General features: G+C 46.1%; 1 long non-coding RNA gene across 1 annotated transcript; it reads left to right on the forward strand.

Moving 5' to 3' along the window:
* The first annotated feature begins 7210 nt into the window (after positions 1 to 7210).
* Positions 7211 to 13231, forward strand: Gm33659. Its single transcript, XR_378433.2, has 3 exons — positions 7211 to 7297; positions 12408 to 12498; positions 12949 to 13231. It is a non-coding gene; the product is annotated as a predicted gene, 33659 (long non-coding RNA).
* Positions 13232 to 20015: the final 6784 nt, after the last annotated feature.

The raw sequence follows: 20015 nt of genomic DNA on the forward strand, positions 1-20015 counted from the left end.
GAGTCTCCTGCCCAGGAGTGGCATTTCATACAGTGTCCTGGACACTTCCACGTTAATCATTAGTCAAGAAAATTCCACACAGACTTACCTGCAGGGTAATCTGATAGAAACTTTTTTTTTTTTCAGCTGAAGTTCCCTTTTCCAAGATGACCCTGGCTTGGGTCAGGACAGTGACACATATCTGTAATCCCACAACTTGGAGAAGAAACAGGAAGGTTTAAAGTTCAAGGTCATTCTCAACTATATTGTGAGTTTGAGGCCGGCTTGGACTACAGGAGACCCTGTCTAAAGAAAATTAATAATAAGTCTTAGGTCCTTAATGACCGGAACTAGAGCTCTGCTGGTAGTGTGTGGGGCCAGTGACCGGCACAGAAGTATGGGAGGACGGAAAAGAGAATTCATGAAAGAATGCTGTCCTCGTGGTGGCTAAGCCATCCTTGTGAGACTGAGATTAGCAGTGTGGAAAGCAGAGATGAGTATAAGGAAGACCATAAATCTGCTGCTCTGGTCTCCAGAGCGTGGGCAGTAGTAACGGTGGACTGGAAGAGGACGCTGCATGAGAGACATAGGCACAGCAAGATCAGCTCAGAGGCTGTGGAGCAAGTAATTCCAGAGGGTCTGTTGTAAGGCTCGGAGGTGGCGGGGGCGTGTGTATCAAGATTTCGCTCAAGGGTACAGAGGGGTTCCTGGAAAGGACAGACTGCAAGGGATGCAAAGGTTCAGATGGCTGACGTCCGAGTTCTCAGCTATTGTAAACAAGCCTGAGTAGCACAGAGACTGCAGCTAGTCTCTCTGAGAAGGGTGGGTATTAGGTCTGGTAGCTGCAGATGGGAAACCTGCTATCCGCTGATTCTCTGGAACTAGCAGGCAAGACAGATGGACTGGACACAGCCTCGGGGGCTGGCAAGATGGCATAGCTGGTAAGAGTGCCTGCCCTGTAGGCCCGGTAATGCTGTACAGGTCTGATGATGTGAGTCCGAACCCTGGATCCCACAGCGGAAGGAGAGAACCTGCTCTTAAAAGTTGCCTGGGCCCATACCCCACAAATGTGCACAGTAACGGTGATTTAATTTAATTTTTGCAAAAAGACGACTGTCTTTAAACTCTGAGCACACACTACTCAGGCTGGTAAAGGTCAGCCCTCTAAACTGAGTCCATCACATAGAGACACACCCAAGGCATTACATCTTTAGAAAGTGACAGTGGCTTCCCTACCTCGAGAATCAGAGTTGGATTGTTTTTTTTTTTTTTCCTACTTTGCCTGCCTTCCAGATTCTCACAGATTCACAATGAGCACACATTTTGCAAGTCTGCCTGCCCCCTCCTCTGCATAGCACATTGAGTATTTTCCACATTGTTCTGTCTTAATCATAGCTAATCTTCAGTGGGTTTGAATACCTGCTGCTCTCACTTGGAAGGGCTTTTTTTTTTTTTTTTGCATGAATGTATGAATGTCTAACCAGATGCATTCACACACACATAAATTACACAGGTATGCACACATGTCTGTGTCACAGATTAGCCTCAGCACCCCAAATATATCATCTCAAGACCTGTTGATCTCTTCTTAACCTTTTGCCTTAACAAGTAGAACAATTATCGGCAAGCTGGCTGAAACTCACCCACTCAGGAAACCAGGCAAGCGAGTGAAAATGGTGTTACTGTAAAAATAATAATAACAATAACCTTGAATCTACTCTAATTCGTAACAAAAGCTGCTCATTTGCAAACCCCAGCTTGGTTACTGTTCAGAAGGCAAACAGCACCCAGAAACACAGTTCACACCCGAGGGCAGCAGCCAGCAAGTCCCAGAGCTGATCCTGGGGTCTGCAGGCTAGCTGGGGAAGGCAGACTCCTGAAGCAGTATGGTGGAAACTTGGCTAGAGGGCACACATCTCAACAGGAAGTGGCACCTGCCTCTTGATGGTGGCTGTCACTCAAAGCAAAAAAAAAAAAAAAAAAAGGGGGGGGGGGAGTCTATTTCAAATAGGACAAAGTGCTCAACTCAGGATTCGGGGACTGATGATGTCCATCCTTCAGTGGCTTAAACTTGGTGCACAAAGTGCATATCCACAGATGCTGCTTGCCAAGGAGGCCTCTCAAGACCCTCTGAAAGGTTTGTTGACTGCATGTGTCTGGGAGCCGAGGAAGGTTTCAGAACAGATGACGCCATCTGAATATGCATTGGTTTGGAAGTTTCAGTAGGATGGGGAAAGAGAAACTGGAGAATGTGGTGGACACCGGGCAGGGAGGGTAGGCAGCACCAGCATGGCAGACAGACACTGCAAGCTTGAGGACCACAAGAAGAGGCAGTAGTGGGCCAATTCTGAGCTTTCTCCCCGTCTCCAGGCTGACATGTAGCTCGGTCACACGGGTGACCGCACCCTTCCTGAAGTTTGTGCCATGTGTCATCACGGCACAAAATGTTACTCTGTGACTGAGAACAGGGCTACTGAGTCAACAGCTTTCCTAAAATGACGGGTTTGGGGAGGAAATTAAAATTAAAAATTAGCACTTGCTGACAAGCCTGAGCACCTGAGTTGGATCCGTGAGAGCCTCTTTGTAGAGAGAAATAACTGATTCTTGAAAGTTGTCCCCTGGTCTCCACACCCTTATTGTGGCACAAAACCTTCCCCCAACTAATACAATCAATCAATCAATGTATGCTAAGGAAAATTAAGCCAAAGCCACTTGAGAAACAGATATCCTCAGACAACACTTTTGCCAACTTGGTGGTATCAAATTATTAGACATTAAGGACCTGTGCGTAAGGATTCAGTTGATTATAGGATCCACTCTCAATTCTGTGACCTTGAGTGGAGGAGAGAACATAGTTTATCTGGCCTCAGCTTCTTTATCGAGAAAATGGCATAATAATTTCTACCTCAGCACCAGCAGTAAAGAGTCAATGGATAAAATGTGCAGTGGTCCTGATGAGGGCCCTCAGAGCATCGCTGCCTTCTCTTCTTCCTGTGAGGTCCTTTAAGAGTTAACTCACAGAACAAATAGGCACAAAACCTGTGGCGTTTGGAAGAAGCTTGTGGGTGGACTTCCAGGCAGAAAGGGAAGTAGCTCGAGATACCACCCCATTAATGCTGACTAACTCCCCTGGAATTAAGTGAAGGACAAAGGAGCTTAATTCAGTGGGATCTCAAAGAAACAGTGTGTGTGTGTGTGTGTGTGTGTGTGTGTGTGTGTGTGTGTGCGCGCTTGTGAATCCTTTCCAAAGCCCACAGCCTCCTCAACAGGGCAGGGCCACCGTGGGTGGAACTAAGGGTTTCAGAACAATGGCAGGGATTCTAATCTCTCAGAAGAGCAGGGTAGCTGGGAGGCAGAGGAAGGTTGGGGTGGGTAGACTTCCCTGTGACTCTCCAGCTCTGGACTAAAGTGCTCAGGTTTGGGGAGGTTCCCAAGGTTCCTTGGCCATGCTGAATCAAGTGTCAGCCTAGGCTGATTCACAGCTTGAGACGCTGGCAGCTTGCAGCAGACCGGCGGGCCGGGCCGGCAGCCCAAGAGTGAGCTCATTAGCCACAGTGGACCCTAAGCTATGCCGAGTCGCCCAGGCTGCTTCGGTCTGTGAGGCATAGAAGCTTCGTGCCTGAGTCAGGACTGCACCAGCTTCCCAAATCACTGTCTCTGGAAGGGAGTTCCAAAGGCACTTGTCACTGAGTTCTTGGTGGTCCCAACATCCTGTCACAATTCTCTGCAAAAGGCTAATGACAAGTGATGTCATTCTATCCCTTAGTGAAAAGAGCACATGATTATATTCATGAAGTAGAAGCCCAGCCTTGGTCAGACACTGGGCCCCAGTCTGAGGTTTTGAAAATGTGGTTGTCATTAACAAGCCAGATGGAGACCTTCCTGTCTGCGGTACAAAAATCCACAAGACACAGCTGGCCTGCCTGACCTCAAAAAGGGCTTCTAGAAGAGTTTCTGTCCCGGAGAGAGGCAGACAGCAAGACAACCAGAGTACATTCATGCAAGGCCTTGGGCAATGGGGCATGTCTGTAATCTCAGCACTTGGGAGGCTGAGGCAAGGGGATCCGAAGTCCAAATCCAGCTTGTGTTGTGCTCTGAGGTACCGTCTCAAAAGATAAAAAGTATATATGAAAGAAAAAAGGAAGGCAGGAAAACATTCATACATGTGCACACACCCCATCTGTACACACACACACACAAACACACACGCAGACATGCACATACACATATACATACATACATACATACATATTCACACACATTGTCTATTTTTTTTAAAAATCAAAAAACAAAAGATATTCCTCCAAGGAAATCTGATGATTTATCTGATGACCAACTGGGCTACAGAACACCAGAGTTTAATGATGTCCCTTAAGGACAACCACATACCGAGAAGGTGTCTCTTGGGTGTGGGTGACTTGAAATAATCACCATTTGCTAACTTGTTCTTCCAGGGAAGTGTGTCAGCCTTGGGTGAGCGAGTCTACCACTGGAGTACGCACTTTTCCTCAGAGAGGCGCCTGCTCTCTCAAGCATCTCTCCATGGCTCACGGTGGTTTGATGAGTCACGTTAGTGAGCTGCCTTTGAAACAGAGGTTCCTTCCCAGAATCCTCTTCTAAAACACTTCCATAATGCTGTTATGTTACTAGTCTTGCAGGAGTTCAAGAAGGCTGAATTCTGCATCCTATTGGGTGTCTTCCCCTTTCTTTTCCTTTCTTCTCCCTCTTTGTCCCTTCTCTCCTCTTCTGATGAACACATGCCATGTACCGGAGGGCAGGATGGAATGGTCTTGTAGACTTGATCTAGGTCCTTTGCTGGCTTCCTTCATGAGTCAGACATGGTTTAAGACCTGTCTTCCTGGCTAAGCTTGGTGCAGGCTGGTGATGTCAGCTACCTGGGAGCCTGGGGCCCTTTGGGAATGGAGAGCTGAATGACAGCCACTCTCCTCACAAAAGTCCCTCTTTATTTAGAAATCCCATATGCTTGGCTTTTACCTTCTTAAGAAATATGGGGTCAGGGCAACTTTCCATTCCAAACTGAATAAGGCAAAATACATGTGTGTTGCATGAGTTTGTGATCTTAATACTTCATTCTGTAGAATGCAGGAACAGCATGAGTCTCTCTGGGTCACCATTAGCATTGCCTCTGATAGGATGACAGTGAGGCCCTTTGACTGGATGTTGTCCACTTGATACCCATGACTCCTGCCTTACTGTGATCAGAGTCTTGAGAATATGGAGGTACTCCTGTGACTACAGAGGTCACATCATAACCAGACCTTCACAAGCCCTGTGTGATGTCAAGCACAAATCCTTGATGTGGGACCAAGTCTTGGTTGAATTAAGATGTTTATTGACATCCCACAGACAAAGCCTTGGTGCTGATATGGGAGCTAAAGGGATCCCTCCCTGTTCCTAGACAAGGCCCAGATTTTCCTAGACCTTGACTATAGCAAAACCCCACAGTCCAAGGTTAACCCTGAGAAGAAATCAGAAAATTGGTAGCCATGCATGGTGGCGCATGCCTTTAATCCCAGCACTTGGGAGGCAGAAGCAGGTAGATCTCTGTGAGTTTGAGGACAGCCTGGTCTACAGAGTGACTTCAGGTACAGTTGGGGCTATGTAAAGAGATCCCATTTCAAGGAGAGAGACAAAGAGACAGAGAGTCTGGGATCTGGTAGGCAGAGGTAACAGAAAGGCCAGGCATGGCATGCTCTTCTGAAGTTGTTCCCTCTAAGGTGAAGCATTCCCGCCTGGAGAGAGGCAGGAAGAGGGAGGTGCCTCAGACCCCCTGGAGTTAAGAAATATCCTCAAAGGCTTTGCAAGGTCATGAAACTTAGCAGCCTCAGGAAGCTCAGGAAGTTACAGGCTTCACACCCCCTTTCTGGGTCATCTGACAGTAAACAGTTGCCAGGGAAAGGGGGACTCTGTGAGTTATCCTTGGCTCTCCAGGGATACAAGCTTTTCCAGGTTGTCATCCAAGCTGGATGAGCCTTTAGTCACAGTGATCCCGGAGGTAACCACGGTAGCCTCACTGGTTCCCATAGCTAGATTTGGGTGGAATGATCTCTTTAATTGCTTGCTGGCGCCCTATGTCAGGTGAACAGACATTTATTTGTTCATGCCTTCCCAGGAGCTGGGATATGAGGGAGCATATCACAAAGAAGATAAGGATCTAGGAAAATGATTCTGACTTTGAGAAGAGAGAAGCCATCACGGAAATAAATGAAGACGGTGTGTTCCTAGCAACAATCCACAGTTGGCCTGACAATCTTAAGAAGCCGCTGGTTTATCTCCCTTCTTCTTCCCAAGTTGCCCCGCTGGCACTTGCAGATCACAAATTTCAGCCGGGTCCAAGCTATTGTCTCTGCATGGAGGGAAGCTTGCCCAGTCTGTGAGTTTCCAGAAAGGACTGCGGCTTCTATTCCTTCCCCATTGTTGAAGGCTTAAAATAACTTTTCTTCACGCAAAAGTGGCATCTCCCATGGAAACGTTGACTGACTTAGAGCCACTCTCAGGAAGTAGCTAGTCTTCAAATCTCAGCGCACACTGCACCTTGGGACTGTTGGCTCAAACAGGAGCCCGGCCTGCTTGAAGGCCTCCACCCACATTTTCCTTCCTAAGGCAAAAAGTGTCTGATTAATGTTTATTTTCCTTCTCAGTCAAGGGCTTTGTGTTCTGCCGTTGGAGGGGGGGGGGGACTGTTATGATTCAGCTCAAGGGGATCTCAGCCATGAAAGAGACTTAGAAACCACTGGGTTGCTGACAAATGGCAGTGTCTCTCCTATCTGGAGCCTCTTAAGATTATCCCCGTCAAGAGTTCTGTTCTCTTTCCTGAAGATGCACGAGAGAAACACAAAAGAAAAAAACATAGGCAGCTTCTCTCCGGAGCATTCTTACTGCCTCTGCACTGCAATGTACTGAACATCATTTGGGGGAAAGTCTATGCTGTCTTTTTATACTTGGAGAAAAATAAACAAAAATATGGAATGAAGATCAGAATCCCAACTAAGCATGAGGCTCCTGGCCTGGGTGATAGTGTCTGAGATCTGAATTTAATCAGTGTTGATAACCGGTCCTACTCCCTCCACCCCCTTTGCCCCAGGAAGTGGTGAGCCAGGGACCTTCTCTCTCTCTCCCTAGACATCCACTGAATGGCACCTCAGAAGGGAACCCTCAGACAAGATACAAAGAGACACCAAAGCAGAAAGCAGCAGACAGAAACCAGTTCTGGCAGCGGTGGCCCCAAGCCTGGCTCTTCCCCAGGGCTGGGGTTCTGGCTATATTCTTCTGGGAGACACATAACCTTGGAGGAAGGGTGAGTAGACAGGCTCTGCTCTGACTCACACACAAAAGAGGACTCATTGTTTTTCCTTTGGCTGCCTAAGTAAACCAGAGCACAGGCTCCAGTCACCCGGCCTGCCATGTCGGGGACTCGAGTCTCACTTCACTACTTCCTAACAGTGGACACGTCGAGCCTGGCACTCTTCAACTGGAAAAGAGAGGCAGCAAGATGCTGACTTAGCAAGTTTAAACCAAATACCGTAGAGAACAGAGCCCTATGCCATGTTAAAGGGGCCAGGTCGGTAATGCTGAATTCAGTTTGCAAAGCTCATGGCTGCTTTCATTCTATTTTATTCTCACAGTTTGTAACTCCTTTCTTGAAGAGTGGTGGGGGACACACAGACACAGACACACAGACACAGACACACACACATACACACAGACACAGACACAGACACAGACACACACACACACACACACACACACACACACACACAGCACTCTCCAGAAAGCCATTTCTTTCATACCATTAGTTTATCCCCACAGCTGGGTTCACATCCTATACTCTGAGAGCCAGGGTGAGCATTTGAAAGTACCCTGCCTCAGGATTCAGCTAACACACTTTTCGGTTAAGGACCTCAGTTTCACTGAATCTTTCTCAGGCACCTCTTGTCTCTCTCAACAGGGGATCTAAGGGTGGGATGTGATCCTGCATGTAAGATATTCTCTGAGGATCACTTCTTCCCCTGGGCTCTGCTCTGAGACCTGGCTACAACAGGACCCCAAGGTGTCCCTCTTCTTATCAGAATTCTAACACAAGCCACCCTGGCCTTGGGGCAGAGGTGGAGAATGTCAGAGCGTCTAGTAGCATGATTACATTTTTATTCACATCTTCTCTCTCTCTCTCTCTCTCCCTCTCCCTCTCCCTCTCCCTCTCCCTCTCCCTCTCCCTCTCCCTCTCCCTCTCCCTCTCCCTCTCCCTCTCCCTTCCTTCCTTCCTGTTCCTTCCCCCTGAGGGACCAGCCACAAGACCTTATAGTATAGAATAGAGTTTATTCAGGGCATGGGGAAGGGAGTAAAGAGGGTAGTAGATGCAGAGAAAGGCAGAGAGAGGGAGAGAGAGAGAGAGAGAGAGAGAGAGAGAGAGAGAGAGAGAGAGGAAGAAGAAGAAGGAGGAGGAGGACAAGGAGGACGAGGAAGAGGAAGAGGAAGAGAAGGAGGAGAAGGAAGAAGAGGAGGAGGAGAAGGAAGAAGAGGAGAAGGAGGAGGAGAAGGAAAGGAGGCAGGCTATGAGCACATAGAGAAGAGGCGGGGGGGGGGGATGGGGAGAGAGCAGGAGCAGGAAGGAAGAGCTAGAGAGGAGGGGGCAAGCAGCCCCTTTTATAGTGGGTCAGACATACCTGGCTGTTGCCAGGTAACTGTGGGGCAGAGCTAAGACAGAATGCTAACAATTATTACAAGTTTGAGCCCAGTTTGGGATGCATAATGAGTTATAGACCCTTCCCCTACCCCACCCTTCAAAAAAGAGGGGTGGGGAGGAGAAGGAAAAAGAAAAAAGAAAGCTTGAAAAGTTAAAATGTGACCATGAGCAAGTTAGATTAGATCAGAGACAATCCCCTAGGCAGAGAGCCTGAGTGTATAACTTGTATGAGGGACAAACAGGCCAGAACTAGTAAAAGACAATAGAGATAAAAGGAATGTGATCAGAAATGGGGAGACAGGACACTGGGGCCCAGTGCTCATGAAAGACAGAGCAAAGATGGCAAAAATAACACCAAGGCTCAGCTAACAAACACCACACCCAGTTTCCCTAACCCTTTTCTATGACTGTGGCAAGTATCACTAACCCTTACCCTTCTTCCCTCCAAGAAACAGGGCCCAGAAGCCTCCAGGCAGTGACCTAGGCTGCTGTTTCTAAGTAGTTGGCTATTGTGCATGCACAGAGTTGGAATAGATCCCAGGGCCTTGCACATGGCTGTCAAGTAGTCCGGTGATGAGCTATACCCCCATGCTCAGTTGAATCACTTTAAAGTTTAAATGTTTGTTAGTACTGAAGGGAAGCGGCTGGCTTGAGTGGTGATATGGTGCTTTCATGAACTGAAACAGTCACTCAGCTACCCAGCCACCCAGCCACCCAGCCACCCAGCCACCCAGCCACCCAGCCACCCAGCCACCCAGCCACCCAGCCACCCAGCCACCCAGCCACCCAGCCACCCAGCCACCCAGCCACCCAGCCACCCATGGTACTGCTTTGGCCTACAATGTTTGATGAAAAGCTGTAGGAAGTAGGAAAGTCAACGGAGACAACAACATAGAGGTAAAGAAGATTAACCAAGGAGGGCATATGAGTCACGAAAATCAATGGAGTCTTAAGAGTCTGAGAGCTGATTCTTTTATGCCTTTCTTGTTACCTAGTCATTCAATAAACATCACCTGAACAGCTACAATGTGCGGCTCTATTGTTGGTGCTAAACCACAGGCAACAGTAGCAGTTCCAAGCTGGAGGCTGTTCAGACTGTAGTGTTCAGATTGAGCACAGTGCTCATGGCTCAAGGTTCAGATGGAAAGACACAGATGTGGCAGGCAAGCTTACAGACAGGAATCCAAAGCACAGCTCTGCCACCTGCTAGCTCTGTGGTCTTGAGCCAGCATATAACCCCAAGCTTATAAAATGGATCTGATGATACCCAGGATGCTGCTCTGATGTTTATCGAGCCCCCAGGGTGCAAAACCAACGGCAGCCTTGGTGGCCTATCCACACGCCTGCTTCCCCTGTTACTTTGTGTTTCATTCCATAAATATTTATCCAGGACTTTATCACTGTTGCTTCATCTAAGACAATCCTATCCTCCTCTGTCTACATTGTTTTCAACTTCTCTGAAGGCAGGAAGGTGCTGAAGAGCATTCTCCAAGTCAGAATAGCACCATTTGCCAACTTGCCTAACTAGATATTCTACCTATTCAGCCAAATAGTTCTGCTCCCCCCCCGCCCCCCAAGGAGAAAACCCATCTTGTCAAATCAAAGGGCTCTCTCCCTCAGCAGACAGCTGACGTTGCTGGCAGCTCTTCTGTGTCATCACCAGTGGCAGCACAGACATGGATAAATGGGGGCTGTGCATTTGTGACACAGAGGTAGATCTGCCCAGCACCACCAGCCCATTGAGATTGTGTATCTAGGCAAGGCAGAACAAGCCACAGGGTGACAACGTGATGACCTTTGCTGAAGGGCTTCCCCCTATTTAGCTGCCTGTCCTCCATATTCCCATTCAGGCCTTACGAGTGGGCCACTGAATCTGTCTCGCTGACACCCAAAGCCCAGGGAGCCTCAACTCTGCCCTGGCTTCAGAAAGAAGGGTTGTTTAGGTGACAATCTGGTACACATATGCACAACATAACCACGTACTACAATATATACTTGCACACACACCTATACACATGCAGATATACAGTCAGAGTCAGAGAGTCAGGATGGTTGTTCCCAAGCAAAGCCATTCTGCAGTGAGCCATGGGTAGATCCTGGCTAAATACACTCAGAAACCTTGGTACAAGCAGAGCATTTGAGTCTATGCAGAGTGTTAAGTGATAACGGCAGAGTCACGGTTAATCTGTTATGTGTGTGGCAAGCACAATACAAGAGGGAGAGAGCCTAGTGGACAGATGTAAGCAGGAAGTACTTAGGGTAGAAACTAACTTCAAATCGTGTTACAAGAGAGGTAGATAGTAGGTCGATAGATACAAGCTGGGTGGAAAGATGGTTGATAAAAATATAGTTGATAGCTGGATACATAGATAGATAGATGATAGTTAATTAGTAGATAAACATATACAGACATAATTGGTAGAAAGACAAGTGATTGAGAGACAGATAGGCCATAGTCACATAGTACAAGTATATAAGGAGGTTTATAACTGTTATAGTCAAATCAAGCCTTTGTTAGCTTATTCTTTGAGTTCTTCTTTATTTGAAATTTTTCATGAGGACTAGAGGTGAGGGCTGGAGAGGCTTAGAGGTTAAAAATGCTTACTGATCTTGCATATAACCTGGGTTCAGTTCCCAGCACCCATGTCAGGATGGCTTACAACTGCCTATAACTCCAATTTCCAGGGATTTGATGCCTTCTTGCCTATGATTGTACTTGGTGGCATGATGCACATAAATGCATACAGGCACACACATATACTCACACAAAAATTTTAGGACATAAAGAAAGATAAATCTTGTCTAAATACAAAAAAGACATAAAAGCAAAAAGAAAACAATGAAGAGTAATTAGTTACAAAGTACTGCAAAGCCAAGCAGCTCACTGTGATATTTGTCCCCTTGATCTGCACACAAGTAATTAGCATGCATGGGGAGAGTGCAGAGAAATAAGTGCAAGGTGTGCAGGGGTAGGGGTCACAGCAGAGTCACAGGGTGATAACGTGATGATCTTCACTGACGGGCTTCACCCTATTCAGTTGCCTGTCCACCATTTTCCCACTCGAGCCTTACCAGTGACCCACTGAATAAGGGTGTTACTAAGCTTCTATTCGTGTAATTAACACATCTTAACTAAATCGACCGAAGTCAGTGACCCAAAGTCATGTGACATGTGTCTGACAGAACCTAACTCAAAGCAGGACTTCTGATAACCGGCCTTGTGTTCTTTTCTTGGTGTTGTATGTCTTCATACATGTTCTCACAGGAGCAGATCTTGAGACAAGGGTTCAAATACAATAAATATTTGGGGGAGGCATAGGGACTAATCCTGGGAGAACAGGAAGTTCCCAGAGCAGAGGGATGCGGCCCAGCAGGGGCATGCAGTGAGCCAGCTTCCTTAGTGGGCAACTCAAGCATGGTCCCCTGGGAAAGAATATGAAGTTTATGCCTCATAATTATCCTACCCAAAGGGCCAGAAAGCCAGGATGTTTATGCTCCAGTTACTGAGAACCATTGATTGAATTGAACAATTGGCGGCTGCTCCCAAGAGCCTTCATCTCCCAGCAATTTCTCACTGCCGCAGTTCTGGGGTGGAGGGGGAAGTCTTCAGACCCGGAGACACAAATTGCTGGTTGACCCTAGGTACACTGGCTCTGTGAGATCTGACAGATGTGATTAGCACACTGATAGCGCAGCTCTGGGACCCACCTCTACTTTCTCCTAGCCTCGCCCAAGAAACAAGGATCATGACCTGAGCCTTCATGACAACTTGGAAGACTTCTAGGCACCTGTTTAAGGCATGCGCCCCTGTGCAGGTAGGACACATCTGTGGATCACATCCTCAGAACAGCAGCCATTCCGAGGAATTCAATAGCTGTTTATTGGCATGAAAAACAAAACAAAACACCCATGAATGAGACTCCTCACACATTCACATCACCCGACAATGGCACTCCAGCTCTGAGAGCAGCCTGGATGTGGGTAGCAGCCTGTGGGGAGAATGGGGCCCGGTGGCGTGATCCAGCATCTAGCATCCTTTTCCCCTCTCATTATTCACGCCGCCTGCGGTGCTGTGAAGCATCAGCCGGATCCAACAGAAAATAGTTTACAAATGGGAAAATACTAGGCAACAATGATTATTTGAAATCTGTTTTTAAAATCTTACAGCCATTAGAGCCCCAGTAGCAGAACTGAAAATATTTCGCCCACAAGTCTGCAGCCACCGATAAATCATGCAACTGTCATTTTTCCATGTTTCCTTCCAGGGAAAACAATAAGACTCTGGGAAGTAAACAGCAAGAGAGCACATGTTTAAAAGGGACAGAGTGAAGCAAGTCACCCAAAAGAGATGGGATATTCAAACAGTTTTAAGGAGGAATTGGCCAGCCTTGGAATTTCAGTGAAGAAAAGTCTCAAAAGCAGACCTTGGCTGCCCTACTTAGTACCAGGAAGACAGGAGCCCTGAATTGTGCATTGTGAATGTTTCCAGCTCTGTTTGGCAAGATCAGGACGTCTTAGCTCAACTGGACTTGACACATAACTTCTCTAGCTGCTCTGTTTGGTTCTAGGTTTGCCTGTAACCTTATGACTCCTAGTAGATGGGCTAACACAAATATAACAAACATTTCAGTCCTTTCACTGTGTCTAATGTCCACTGTAACAGAGTCCCAGGAGAAACTAGGAAAGAGAGAGTGGTGTGTGTGTGTGTGTTTGCATATATGTGGATGTACAACTGTATGCACCTATACAAATGCATGCAGACGCTAGAAAAGAATGCTGGGTACCTTCCTCTGTATCTCTTTGCCTTATTGCCTTGAAGTGGGATCTCTCTCTAAAAAGGAAACCCATTGTTTTTCTCACAGACCATGGCTTTTGCATCTGCTTTGGCTCCCTCTGCCCCTTGCCTCTGGGGAAAGGAAGCAGCATGGCTCCAGGATAGACATCTGTTTTATATGCTATGTGCATGTATGTCTCTTATTAAGTCATTACATTGGCACTCTTGTGTCTCCTCAGGGCCTTTGATTTTTTTTCTTAAATGATAGATAGTCTCTCAACCCCTAGGGGTTGACAAAACTGAGTTTCTAGGTCTTGAAATGGGGATTCACATCTAGTAAGAAAAAAAAAAAAAGATAGAGTTCTTGATGTAGCTGTAGGACTGACTGGTGGTGTGTGTGCTTCTCTGGGCAGCTTTGGTCTCTACCATGTTTGTTCTCATGAGTGCCATGTATTCTTTGTGCATTTAGAAGCTATTGACTGAACACATTATATGTCAAAGTGCTTTTCAAACTCAGTCCTTCCTCAGTGTCTATATTAAATAGGGTTCTCCAGAGCAGCAGTTTCTCAACCTGTGGGTCGAGACCCCTTGGCAAATCTCCGTCTCCAAAAATATTTACAGTGCGGTTCATAACAGTAGCAAAATTACAGTTATGAATTAGCGGCAAAAACAATTTTATGGTTGGGAGTCACCACAACATGAGGAATTCTATTAAAGGGTTGAAGCATCAGGAAGGTTGAGAACCACTGCTCTGGAGGAACAAAACTGATAGCAGACATATGAGGGATTCATTGGTTGGCTGGCAAACACAGGAGGGACTGGGGAGCTCTTGGTTGTCTGTACTCTGGGGAGGTTGAGCACCCACCTAGTTAGAAGCTTCTTAGCTCTTGATACTAGCTGCTTATATGGTCTCAGCCCAGTGCTGATGGCCTGGGAGAGTCTTGAGAAGTTGCTTAATGAAGTCTTCATTCTACATTGGAAGCAGAGCCTGACATCAGTGGAGAACAGCATTGGCTGTGGTGGCATCAACAGACACTGTCTCAGAAAAAGAAAGGGAATCAGGGACACACTGAATTTTGTCTTGGATTTGTGCATATCTGGGCCACTCTTTAGAAGGAGCCACCCACTGAGGGAGGGGATGCCACCTCAGTTAATCCTCTGTGGAAATACTCTCACAGACACCCCTGTTGGTGTGTCTGTGATTCCATATGCTGCCATGTTGACATCAAGACTTACCACCACAATACCCATTGGGGATTGGTCCCAGAACCCTGTGAGTGTCAACAGTGAGAGTTGGGTACAGCCAATGGTATAATACCTGCTTACTGAACACGGGGTCCTGAGTTCAGTCAGTGCCCATCACCACCAATTAAAAAGCCAAAGGATTTCTGTACAACCTATGCAAATTCTCTCTTTTGCTTGAAATCAACTATCTATGACTTACATCCAATATAACTCCCAAGTGCTGTGATTAAAAGCATGGGCCAGAAAATCCCTTTTCAGTCTCTGGCAGGTGTAGCAAACTTTGCATTCAGATAGCTGGTTGCATTATGTCATTGCATCCTAACAAGCCCACGTGTATAAATATCAGATAGCCAGTGTTCTTTAGAGGAACGAAATCTGTAGAGTATTAAATGGTGACTGGCTAGGTTGGCTTTCATGATATGGTCTAAGAAGTCTGACAAGGGCTATCTCACATTGCAAAGACCCAGAAGCCAGCAGTGGCTCAGTCCGTGGGGCTAGATGTCTCTGCAGTCCCCATCTCTCTCTGATAGCCTGGAGGATTCCTGCAGAGCTACTGCCATTCAGTCTATGCTGAAGCCAGTCTATGCTGGTTCAGTGAAAGAATCAGGAGCAGCAGGGTAGATGAGCTTGCTTGCTGGTGAGAGCCTTTAAAGGTAAGCAGATAAAAAGCAAAGATTCCTTCCTCCACCTTACTTTCATCTGGGCTGCCTACGTAGCTTACATACTCCCATTCCAAATAATCAAATCAAGAAAATTCCTCACAGGAGTGCCCAGCAGGTTGTCTTTTAGTTGGTTCCAGATCCAGCCAAGTTCACTAAGATCAACTATCATACCCTCCCCATTTAATAGATAAGAGGGGTTAAGTGATTGCCTTAAAATTTCACAGCTGGTAAGCATGGAATACCACATACAATTTAATCATGCAAACATACCACAGGTTACCTAATTGTTGATGTTTCTTAAAAGTCTTTCTTCTTTTTGCTTTTTTCTAATTGTCTAAGAAGGTCTTGCTCTGTAGCCTAGGCTGGCCCAGAACTCACTATAGCCCAAGCTAACCTTGAACTTGGAATCCTCTTCCAAAAAGCTTGGGTTACTGGTGGTTCCATCATGCCCAGCTAGCTTTTGATTCTTTAACTCTGTAAGGAACATTTTATTGCACATATCTTTATCTTTCTTTGTCATCAGTTCTTCTTGCTATATTTTCAAAATGCTGTGACCAAATCCAAGAGGACTGAGATTTTTGTGACTCACCAAACTTGTTCCCAAAAGGCCAGCAGAAGCAGCCGTTCTGAAGCTCCATTCGATCAATCCCGGGTGTTGATGACAATGGAAACCGAGGAACCAAATGGTGAGGGTGTTCACCTACCCTGCGCTTTGCTGGTTGGTTTGCATTTTAATAGAATGTTCTGTCTAACCCAAGAATACCCACTTCAGCAGCAAGTCCTATGTCACCCAGATGCCCTTTCTTCTGCCTCTGTTCTCTTCTCCTTAGCTGACACATGCTCACTCTCACATCTCGTTTCCTGTTGTGGCTTAAAGGCTCATAGTTGTCACACGGAAGATGGTCTCACTAATCTATTAAGTGTGCACTATAACTTCTTAGTATAGGATGTTTGTGATGTGTGTAAGGAACAGCAGAACAGACACTCAGGGTGGTACTCAGGGTTCTCCAGGAGGTGGCAGTTACAATGGCCATGGTTAAGCAGCCCAATTGTCCAATAACACAGGGTTGTTAAGTTATAGTGATCTAGGCCATGGAATACCATTGGACTGCAAAATTATGACAAAACAAAATTTTTCTCTTAGTTTGAAAGAGTCATATCATACATAGCTTACTAGCTAACCCCTTACAGACCATTTAAGAGGACTATATTAGAATCACATGAAATGCATACATGTGCATCTGCATAAAAGTATGTGTGTGATGTTTGTAAAGTATCAATAAGATAAAGATATCTGGAAAGATGGATACCCAAGTGTTTTCTTTAGGAAAATGTGTGTAAGGATAATTTTTCCCCTAAGCTTATTTTTTAATTTGCATACATTACTTACATCATCTTTTTAAAAAGATTGGGTGCATACGCCTTGGAAAGAATGAACAAGTCAGCGAGCGTTTCCAACAGTGTGGCAGGTGGGTGGGAGAGAATGCGGGGACTAGGAGTGGTGCCATCAACCCTCTACCAATAGCACAGATTGGGGTCCTTCCACCTATTCCCCAGCCCAGCCTCTCCTTGGAGTGTGCTGAAGGAGAAAGGGTCTCATACTAGCTTGTGCCTTTGCAAATGGCTATAAAAAGTAAGTTGAGTTAAGGTTCCATGAACCCCTACCTACTCTAACATATGCTGAGTGATTCTTTTGTGTGCTTTTGTTAAAAATGCTTCTTAAATGAGCTGGTACCCATATGTCCCGGGAACCGAGAATGTGGCTAGGTAGGCTGGCACAAGCCCTGTTGCTATAATTCACTTCCGTGGGTTTCTAATGAGCTTGCTTAACCACAGCACGAGTTTTCCAGGCCAAACCATGATGTTGACCAGGAATGAAGAAACTTCTCTCCCCTAGATACCCCAGGGAGACAGGAAGAAGAAGGCCTTCTCAGTTAACCTGTTAGGGGAGTCCGTGTACATGTTTGTGTTTATGTGCCTGTTCTAGAGGATGATAATCATATGCTGATTTTAGAACGTGTTGCATAGCATAAAGAAGATGGAGCCAGGTGTGATAGTATACGCCTACAATCCCAGCACACAAGAGTCTGACACAGGAAGAGGGTCTGTAAGTTAGAGCCCAGTTGGACTATATAGCAAAACCCAGACTGACCAGAACTTCATAGCAAGACCTTGTCTCAAAATAATTAAAAACCACAAGCTAAGTTGTGAGTGAGAAACGAGGCTGCAGATAGGCTGAGATCAGGTTAGAATTCCTATCCTGAAACTCACTAGCTGGGTGACCCTGGACAGCTTCAAGTATCTCCTCTGTCCTGTATCCTCCTCTGTAAAATGTGAATGGCCATAATAAAGTGTATGCCTTGAAGACGCCGGGAAGATTGGGAAGGGTAGTGTCGCAAAGGCACCAAGCGTGCTCAGTATACAAATGATCATGTGCTTCCTCTAGTTAGTGACGCCCCAGTGAGAGGCAAGGAGCCACAGAGAGATGAGAGCCTCGGCAAGGGCCAGCCAGAATTTTCTAAGAAGATACACGAAGGCTGGGACTACAGACACAGGCTAGTCAGTGAGGGGACACTACCAGAGAAACTAGACATGAGAGATAGCGGCCAAAGACTTGGCATGAGAGGGGCCAAGTGCAAGGAATGTGGTTGGGGGAGAAAAAGGATAGAGATGTCCACTCACAGGGACATGGGTTCCTGGATATACTCACTGATATCCTTACAGTATTACTATCAAACAGATACTAAAGCAGATACTGTGATTAGCTTTGTCTGCTGTGGCAGAGAGGAGGGGGAGGGGGAAGAAGGGGAGAGAGAGAAGGAGAGGGAGGAGAAGGAGGGGAGGGGGAGGGGAAAGGGAGGGGGAAGGGGGGAGGGGGAGGGGGAGATAGAGGAGATCCATTCTTTTTTTTTTTTTTTTTTTTTTTAAAGATTTATTTATTTATTATATGTAAGTACACTGTAGCTGTCTTCAGACACTCCAGAAGAGGGCATCAGATCTTGTTACAGATGGTTGTGAGCCACCATGTGGTTGCTGGGATTTGAACTCCAGACCTTCAGAAGAGCAGTCGGGTGCTCTTACCCACTGAGCCATCTCACCAGCCCCGAGATCCATTCTTTAGTCCAATGTCACACAAATAGTAAACCATGGCTCCTAATGCCTCAGTGTGAGAGAGCCCACCCCTACAGTGGCTGAGCATGCTGTGTTCATCACTCTAGAGCCCCTTACTCAATAGTTTTCTTCATTAAACAAGCCCAGACTAGGTTGGCCCCTGAAGACACAGAGAAAATTAAGATATGACAACTGTCTTCAGGGAGACCCACGGCCTGACAGAGGAGAGAAATTTAATAAGCCATGTTGCTAGACAGACTCTGACAAGCAATAAAAGAGAAATTAGGGAATCCATCGTGAATCTCACGCCTTCTTGGATGCCTTTGCTGAAGCCCACTTGAAGAGAAGGAAGCTGTTGCCAGTTAGAAAGCGTGGAGAGGGGGCTCTAGGATGAATGGTTACATGAACCCGTGATGGCTCCCATGCCGACCGGAGACTGGGAAGAGAGAAGCTGTAAAACAAGAGGCTGGAAACAGCGAGGACAAGTCACAGTGCCACTGTGAGGAGGTGGCACTCTGTTCTGAAGCTGATGTGGAGCCACTAGAGGTTACTACTGAGGCTGAGAGGGTAGTTCCGCGGCAGAGCGCCTGCTGAGTGCGTGTGGGGCTTTGGGTTTATCACCAGCACCACCAGGAAGGCTTGCTTGCTTAATTTTGTTAAGAAGACGAGGGTTCTGATTTGTTCTATATGCCAGGAAGGCCTTAAAGCGGGGTTTTAGGTATGGGGTGGATCATGAAGGCAGGTAGAGAAAGAAGGGCTCACCAAGCTACCGTGTGTGTGTTGGGGAATCGATGTGTAGGTGAGAGAGGAGGGATTAAGGATTCTCTAAGTCTACTTTCTTTACCTCCATAGGATGCACCTGAGCTCAGCTGCACTCTAGGGGTGGATGCTCGGGACGCTTTGGAGATCCTACAATGCAAACGAGGCAATGAGGCCATGTCTACTCTGCCTAATCTGTCAGTCATCTGTATCTATCAGTTCATTCTATCTATCATCTATGTAACTATGTGCTATCTATCTAGCAATAGTCTATGTATCTATCTTTCATCTATGTATCTATGTATCTGTTTATGTAGCTATTATCTATGTATCTATCATTTATCATCTATGTATTTATCTCTATCATCTATGTTTCTATTATCTATATATCTATGTAGCTATCTCTCATCTCTATATCTATGCATCTATGCATCTGTGTATCTATGTATCTATCTATCATCTACGTATCTCTCTCTCTCTATATATATATATATGTATATATATATCATATATATATATATCCATCTGTCTAATATATCTATCATCTATCACTGACCAATCAATCTACCATCTAAATCTCTCAATTATCTACAATCTTTCATCTGTATCTATTGTTTATCTTTAACTGTCCATTTGTCTCTCATCTATCTGTCTGTCTATGACATGAGAGTGGAAGAAGGACTGTAGGGAAGGAGGGAAGTACCCAGAGGGAAACCACACAGAAAACAATCTGTAGCATTTCTTCTTCTTTGTGGACTCTAGATTTAACAACACATAGGCA

Source organism: Mus musculus, chromosome 7 (genome assembly GCF_000001635.26).
Source record: "Mus musculus strain C57BL/6J chromosome 7, GRCm38.p6 C57BL/6J".
NCBI classification, from domain to species: domain Eukaryota; kingdom Metazoa; phylum Chordata; class Mammalia; order Rodentia; family Muridae; genus Mus; species Mus musculus.